Source organism: Castanea sativa, chromosome 11, assembly GCF_040712315.1.
Source record: "Castanea sativa cultivar Marrone di Chiusa Pesio chromosome 11, ASM4071231v1".
Classification (NCBI taxonomy): Eukaryota; Viridiplantae; Streptophyta; class Magnoliopsida; order Fagales; family Fagaceae; genus Castanea; species Castanea sativa.
In genome coordinates this window covers 52,623,474-52,629,880 of record NC_134023.1, presented here as the reverse complement: position 1 = coordinate 52,629,880, position 6,407 = coordinate 52,623,474, and the positions used below count along the sequence as shown (strand labels likewise).

Genomic DNA, 6,407 nt, shown 5'->3' with positions numbered 1-6,407 from the left:
AAAAGTCAGTGTATTTTACTATTCAGCTTATTTTTGGTATTATTTATAAGTCTTATTACACTTTTTAGTACTATTCATGAGTCTCAATATACTATTTCAGCTAACTTTTACCTTTATGTACAATATTTTTAACAAAATAAACATATCTCAAACAGACCCTAAATTTTATGGAATTTTCACTTCAAAATTATCTTATCTTTCATGTCTCTAAGTTTTTACTCTTCTAACGAAATAGAGCCTGAAAAAGATCAAGAGACTTATAATTCATCTGAAATTTCGAGATATTTAGGATTTATATTATCCTTCTATTAATTTTTATTTTATTTTATTTTAAATAGAGCCATGGAAAGGTAGAAAGGAAGAGATTAGACGGAGAAGAAAGTTAGAATGAAAAAGTATAGAAAAAAGACAAAAGCTTAAGAAAGTGGAACCTGATGATGGACAGGTATGAAAAGGAAAATGCGAGAGTTAGGTATGATAATAAATTAATAATAAGATAAGGGTTAGGTTTCACTATTTTATTGAATGTGGGGGGTTGCGACGACTTGGTGTAGATAGATAAAATAGAAAAAAGACTTTCTAACAAAAATTTAACTAAAACTTTGATGAGTTCTTGGTGAATGTTCTAAGTTGTCACTATTAATGATTGGGAACCTATTCATTAACATCCAAGCTGAAGGAAAAATTCTGGTTTTGTATCTCATACAAAATACACAGCGGAAGCAACGAACTAGGATCTATTTCATTTATGGTTGATAACGTGCACTATTTAAATTTCAGAATTTAAGAACAAGATAGCGTACCTTGGTGTGGAGAAATTCAAAACAAAGATTAGAAGCACTTGGGAACACTTTTAATCTTCACTCCAATTCCACTTTACGCTTAAGATGTGTGGTCTCTCAATCAATTTTTCAAAAGGAGAATGAAAGTGTGTCTCACACTCTCTCACACACCGTTTCTTTTTCTTTTCTAATCTCATCTAATAAAATTTTTGTATGTTTTTCCCTTTATAACTAACTGATTATCTAATTGGGCTGGCCTATTGGGCCTTTCCAATTGGGCTTTAGTGTATGGCTTGGAGTGGGACCAAAAGGGACCAATAAGACACTAGCTCCAATGGGCCTTGGGCTTTTCCGTCAACTCTTGACAAGTCCAAAGTTACCATTAATTATATTTAATACCACTATATAAATATAATTGCACTCTAGGCCTTATTAATAAATTATATCCCAAGACTTTATTATACACGTAACCCCTTCATAAAATATTCGTAGTAACACAAAGTCATAAATGTAGACTGCCACTTTGTAAATTACTACATTTTATCCTTGAGTACCCGGTTTAATTCTTTAAAGTTATTCATTATATATTTATGAAATTCAATTTCATAAATATATACTTTAGTGATTTCTTACTAAAGTGGTTAGGCCTAACTCTCTGAATAACTGAAACCATTAAACTTATCTCAAGGGAATATTTTATATCTCCATTAAGAGACTATGAATTCCATCTTGAGAATATATGTTCCATCAACACTAAATGTGGCTGCCCAACATACTAAGGTTTTGACCGTCACTTCAGATCTCACTCCTGATATATCAAAGCAACCTGCACTTCATGATTAGGTTCATTATTCTTTCATGATTAGGTTCATTATTCTTTCAGGATTAAGAGTTCATGCAAATAGAAGTCGTGAGATTTATTATTCATTTGACAATCATTAGGAGAATAATAAATCTCACAGCGGTCCTGTTCAATATGTCTTAACTCTTAAAACATATCAACATATCAACTAGAAGTCTCCACTTCCATGATCAAGACAAATCATCTTAGCTGACACGTTATAGTCTTCGCAGATGAAATACCCAATTTCATCACCGACTACGAACTATAAATTCTGAGTTTACAAAGAACTTGTGATTTACATCTTCTATGACTTTTCACATAAATTGCATACAATGCATCTTATGGACTATATGATAATGTCCCATATTCATGTTACCATTATTTTAGATAATAATAAAATAACTTTATCAATTACAATATTAAGTCATACATCATGTCATACATAATGTCATACATAATATCATACATAGCATCATACAATAGGATTTAAGGGCACTAATCCTAACACAAGCAAGTTCAAGTTAGAATCCAAGAAGGAAAGGAGAAGAGGTCCTTGATTGAAAATTGTTAAAGAGGTTTCAGCTTGACATTTCCTAAGGTTGATTCGTATAAATTTTAAATCCATTGGATATTTGGATTTCATCTTCTTATTTATTTATTATTATTTAGATGGAGTTTGATTCTTAATTCAAATCATTAAATTTCCAATATGTGTAATTCTTTTATATATATATATATATATATTAAATCGATGACCTTTTCAATTTGCATACTAAAACAAATTATTTTGGTGACTATATATTGTTTTGAGATTATTGTTATATATGTATTGTCATGCCCCAAACCCCAAAGGGGTCCAAAGGGTGAGAAAGACGTCTCAAGTACCTGTAAATTTTTTTTTTGACATTTCAATCCACATAAATCTTATCAAGTATCAACATTAAGAATTATCATAATAATTCCATTGAATATACTCTTAAAGTAAGTTAGAGCTCTAAGCATTAATTACAAGGACCATTGGCCACAAAAGAATAGAGGTCTGAATAAATAATTACATAACAATAGCTTGTCCCATCAGTGGGAATACAGTCACAACCACTACAATATACAAAAGAATGAGTCAAGCCTATTCTAAGATGTACATCATATAGTAACTCCATTACAAAAGTTCAGCCTTCATCAGTAGTTAGTCTAACTACTATTAGCCACCAAAAAACTGTCTTAAAAAATTGTTGCCTAATCTGAAAAGTTTATAAAAATAATGGGATGAGACAGGACCCAGTAAATAGCATAATTAATAGAGGTGGGGGAAATGCTATGAAGCACGGGTGCTGCGTTTGGGCCGTCGCACCCGCGTCGGACGCGGCCGGACACGGCGACGCGCAGGCGACGCCGCTGCCTGCGCGTCCGTGCCGCGTCCGGCAATAAAAAATCATTTTTTTCGGCGCGATTCGGCGTGATTCGCGCCGATACGGCGCTGATTCAGGCCGACGCGCGCGAAATCGCGCCGATTCGGCCCGAATCGGGTGAAATCGGTCCGGCCGAAATCGGCCGATACCGGCCGAAATCTTCCGATATCGGCCGAAATCTGCCGATATCGGCCGAAATTGGCCGATACCGGCCGAAATTCAAAAAAAAAAAAAAAAACAACAACAGGTGCGTATGGCTGAAAAAAAAAAAAAAAGGTGCAAACGCACCGTTTGGAAAAAAACCAAGACCCAACCCTCTCCCTCTTCATTTTTCTTGAGCCTCTCTCCCACTCTCTACCTTCACTCTTCAGCTAGGCTCTCTCCTATTCTTTGTATTCTAGTTATTATTTACCATTGCTCTTGAATTTGATATATATTTATATAATGTGAAAAAAGTATGTTTAGCAATATATTAAAAATATAAATAAAAATATTTTTAATAATTTTTTAATCGCCGCACCCCGCCGCACCCGCACCCTACTTTTTCAAAAATTGCCGAGTCCCGCACCCGCTCCCGCACCTGCACCCGAATCCTGAAACGCACCCGTGCTTCATAGGGGAAATGCAAGTTTCAGCTTCAATAATAATAATATGACAAGAATGATTAAATAATGAAAATTACAAAATTTCTCTAGGTAACTACCTTGAAATAATATACTATAATCTGTGAGCATCAACAATATAATCTCCAAAGCTGTAATATCTAACATAAGATAAATTATCACAATAATATACTACACTACCACATAGACTGGTCAGGGGATCCACCCATTCACAATTGGCATGATATTGTCCTCTTTGGTATGCAGACTCTTGGCCCTATGGACAGCAGCCTCACCCATACCCTCAAGGTTTTTCTCTCCTCCCATGGGCAGCAGAGAGAGCGCATCAAATAGGCCCTCTCTTGCATGTAGTCTCTTAGCCCCATGGACAGCAGTCTCACTCACACACAATTAAGGAATTTCTTCCTTCCATGGGCAGCAGGGAATAACGCGTCATCCAAAGTGAAAGAGTACTGACTTGGATTTAATTCCGTTGTCACAAAGACTACAAAATCCAAATCGGGTGATCACCGGGAAATCACACATGGCATGGTGTTAAAACTACATGATGCTCACATGTTATATTGCTTTGAAACACATAATTTATATCCAAGTAGTTTCTGAAAAAACCTTAAATGATCTATTTCCACGAAGTTTGTAAGGTTTTTAACTTCATTCTTGCCAAAAGGATTTTCAATCAATTTCTCAAATACTAAGACAAGATAAGTATCTTTAAATTTTCCAATACACCATAAAATCCATGATTTTCTTATCAAAGAATAAATAAAAGATGCTCATTTTTTCATGTCAACAATTCATGTATTTCCCTAAATGTAATACCAAATATGATGCATTTTCATATATATTAATATATAATAGGGTCACAACACAACACTTTTTAAGAAAACATATATCCATATATAATGTTTCAAAATATGTTTGACCCCAAAAACATCATTTATGAAACATGGTTATTTTCCAAAAATATCTTATTAAGAAACTACTTACCTCGCAACGGCGCAACCACAAAAGCTCTCCAAGCTACAAGGAGATTAGCTAGAACCTAAACAAGATCAGGTAAATCTATCACAATAAGTATATAGCTTGAAATTGTAACTAGCCACAATTTAGGATTTGTCAAATAAACACTTAATTAGGCAAGCCTAGTATTTAACCTCATCAATAATAATATATATCATTTCCAAAATTTCTCGACAAATTGATTCACAAGGCATCAACTCTAATTTATACATTTAACCCATTTCATATCATCTCCAACACTATGATTAGCTTTCATAAGATTTACACTACATCATTAAGAGACCCATGAAAGCAAAAATCAAAATATTCTCTAAGACAAGAAATTTAGAACTTCAACTAACTTCAAATAACCCAATGGCAATAGAAAAATTAAATTTACCAACCATCATACATTATAACTTAAAACCCCTAAATTTTTCCACCATACATAAACCTTGAATAGCCATTTTAGCACAAAATATATATACCCACTCATCAAAAATTCCACCAATACAAAACTCATACATAAAAACACATAAATATCACTTCCAATGCTCATAAATCACATAAGTATCATTATCAAAGCTTAGATAAAAATATTCTCAAGCAAAAGTGTAAACCCACCAAAAGATTAGAAATTTTTACCTCAAATAAAATGATGAAGATGCTTAGGAGTTCCTAAGTATTTTTCCGGTGATCTTGCCGAAAAAATGAAGGTGAGATGCTGTCGTTTGGTGTGGAGGCTGGTGGGTGAGCTTGAGGGAGTGAGTGTGTGTGTGTTTAAGTAAAGAGAAAAGAAAGAAAATGAAAAGAGAAAAGAAAGAAAATGAAAGAGAGAGCTGGCCAAAAGAGAGAAAAGATAAGAGAAAAAAGAGTGGTGGGGAATGGGGTTAGGTGGGGAACACGTGGACCACAAAAAAAACTGACATTTTTTTTTTTTAATTATTATTTTCTGGTCTGATTGACTGGGACGTGACATGTATAGTTAGAATATATAAATTTACACTTTGACGTAATTCTTTCTTAATTAATGTTATACACACTTTTTGTTCTTAATACATATACTTATTTTGTATTAATTGAATATTATTTATTATTTGATTCATAAATTCATATTTTATATATAATTTAATGGAGCTAACAAGGAGGATTTGAACATTGGACTTTTCCTTTAGCGACACCAGAAAATATCAGTTGAGCTATAATAATTGTGACATATTTTTTTTATAATATTAAAATACAATAACTTTGAAATTTAATATTTTTTAGTTTAAATTTTGATAGATCTCTAATATTTTGATACATAAACTCATTAAGGGCGAACAATGTCATCTAATGGTGATTTTTTCAAGAATTAAATTCAATAAAAAGTTATCAAGTGATGAAAGATTGACAAAGTTATATAGGTCTAATTTATGACTGTATACTTTTAGTGTGATGGTCATTCCACAAATATAAGTGTTTGTGAGGTGTAGAAGGTTAAAAAATCGTGATTCAAGTTTTTAGGAGAGTAACTCATATGCATATACTTAGATTGGAACAAAATAAATTCACATAAAAGTGGAGAAGGGGGGGGGGGGGGGGGGGGGGAATAGGCCTAACTTGAATTTATCATTTGTTAGGATTTAGATCCAAGTTGGCTAAACCCTGCTTTAACGAGGTTTGTACTAATTTGCGAATTATGTCAGTTAGATAGTGAATCAAGTTGCGTTTAAAGATTTCAAGTTCATGAAGAGTCTCTTGAGCAATT

The 6,407-nt window shown here is 33.2% G+C and overlaps 1 long non-coding RNA gene across 1 annotated transcript; it reads right to left on the bottom strand.

The window, feature by feature from the left end:
• Nucleotides 1-3,076: 3,076 nt before the first annotated feature.
• LOC142614720 (uncharacterized) lies at nucleotides 3,077-5,479 on the bottom strand. Its single transcript, XR_012840526.1, has 3 exons — nucleotides 5,303-5,479; nucleotides 4,646-4,700; nucleotides 3,077-4,142 (listed from the first exon to the last, which is right to left on the bottom strand). It is a non-coding gene; the product is annotated as an uncharacterized LOC142614720 (long non-coding RNA).
• Between the last annotated feature and the right edge of the window lie 928 nt (nucleotides 5,480-6,407).